Raw genomic sequence first — 2,293 nt, 5'->3', positions numbered from 1 at the left:
GGACCCGAGCAGCAGCGTTCTGAATCAGCTGCAGCTGTCTGATTGATTTTTTAGTGAGACCTGTAAAGACACCGTTAACATTAGCATGTCATTAAGTGAAACATCATAGTATAGTATGTTGAGAAATGTCTTAGTATAGCATGTCCAAAAGTCATAGTATAGCATTTCGAAAGAAAATGATTAAAAGTAAAAGTTTATTATGTCGAAAAAAGTCATAATATTGCATGTCAGAAAACTATAGTACAGTATGTCGAAAGAAGTGTTAAAAAAAAGCATGTAAATAAAAGTGATGAAAAGTCAAAGCATAGCATGTTGAAAAAAGTGATAATAAAGTCATTGTATAGTATGTCAAAGAAAGTCTGGAAACAGACGCAAACTCCACGTGAAAAACAATTTCCCAGGCTGGGGATTGAACCTTGGGTCCATCTTTATCTTCTCTCTGCAGCGGGGCTAACCACTGGACCACCACAGAAGATACTAATTTCAACATGCTATACTATGACTTTTTATCATTTTAATCGACATGCTATACTATGGCTATTTTCGACATACTGTACTGTACTATGACTTTTCAACACTCTATACTAGGATTTTCCGACATGCTATACTAAGACTTTTTTCGACATAATATACTATGAACAAAAAGTTAGAATGTAGTCATGGTATAGTATGTCAAAGAAAGTCTGGAAAAAGATGCAAACTCCACGTGAAATACAATTGCTCAGGCCTTTGGTCCCACTTTGCCTTCTTTCTGCAGCTGTGCAAACCACTGGACTACCACAGCAGTAAGTAATGGACATTGACATTAAATAAGTGACAAATAAAGTCGTAGTGCTGTAGTATAGCATGTCAACAATAGCTATATTATAGCATGTCAGAAATGTAATAAAATGTAATTTTATAGTATGTTTAAAATATACATAGTATAGTGTGTATCAAATAGACATACTATAGTATCTATAAAATAGACATAGTATAGCATGTCGAAACAAGTTATAAAAACTCATAGTATTGGATGTCGAACAAATACAAAACGTCATAGTACACCTTGTCGAAAAAGTCCTAGTATAATATGTTTAAAATAGACATAGTATAGTATGTCAAAAAAGTAACAAAAGTTATAGTCATAGTATAGCATGTCGAAAAAAAATGATTAGAAGTAAAAGTATAGTATGTCGAAAAAATTCAAAGTATAGCATGTTGAAAAAAGTGATAATAAAGTCATGGTATAGTATGTCAAAGAAAGTCTGGAAACAGATGCTAACTCCACCTGAAAAACAATTACCCAGGTTGGGGATTGAACCTTTGGTCCCACTTTGCCTTCTTTCTGCAGCGGCGCTAACCACTGGACTACCACAGCAGTAAGTAGTGAACATTGACAACAATGAGTGACAAATAAAGTCGTAGTGCTGTAGTATAGCATGTCAAAAATAGCTATATTATAGCATGTCAGAAATGTGAGAAAATATCATTTTAGAGTATGTATAAAATAGACATAGTATAGTGTGTATAAAATAGACATAGTATAGTGTGTATAAAATAGACATACTATAGTAAGTCAAAACAAGTTATAAAAACTCATAGTATTGCATGTCGAAAGAAAACAAAATAGACATAGTATAGTATGTCAAAAAAGTAACAAAAGTTATAGTCGTAGTATAGCACGTCGAAAAAAAATGATAACAAGTAAAAGTATAGTATGTCGAAAAAATTCAAAGTATAGCATGTTAATAAAAGTCATAATGTAGCATGTTGAAAAAGGTGATAATAAAGTCATGGTATAGTATGTCAAAGAAAGTCTGGAAAAAGATGCAAACTCCACATGAAAAACAATTGCCCAGGCTGGGGATTGAACCTTGGGTCCATCGTTGTTTTCTCTCTGCAGCGGTGCTAACCACTGGACCACCACAGCAGATACTATACACAATATGCTATACTGTGACTTTTTATCATTTTTATCGACATGCTATACTTTGGCTATTTTCAACATACTGTACTATACTATGACTTTTCAACATTCTATACTAGGATTTTTCGACATACTATACTAAGACTTTTTTCGACATAATATACTATGAACAAAAAGTGATAATAAAGTCTGGAAACAGATGCAAAACGCCACATGAAAAATAACTGCTCAAAATCACTGTATAGTATGTTGAAAAAAAAGTGATAAAAAGTCAGAGTGTAGCATGTCATAAAAAGTGAAAACATCATGATATACAGTGGGTACGGAAAGTATTCAGACCCCTTTAAATTTTTCACTCTTTGTTTCATTGCAGCCTTTTTCCAA

Source organism: Etheostoma cragini, chromosome 11, assembly GCF_013103735.1.
Source record: "Etheostoma cragini isolate CJK2018 chromosome 11, CSU_Ecrag_1.0, whole genome shotgun sequence".
Taxonomy (NCBI): domain Eukaryota; kingdom Metazoa; phylum Chordata; class Actinopteri; order Perciformes; family Percidae; genus Etheostoma; species Etheostoma cragini.
The sequence above is the reverse complement of the archived record's forward strand: the minus strand, read 5'-3'. Positions refer to the sequence as shown.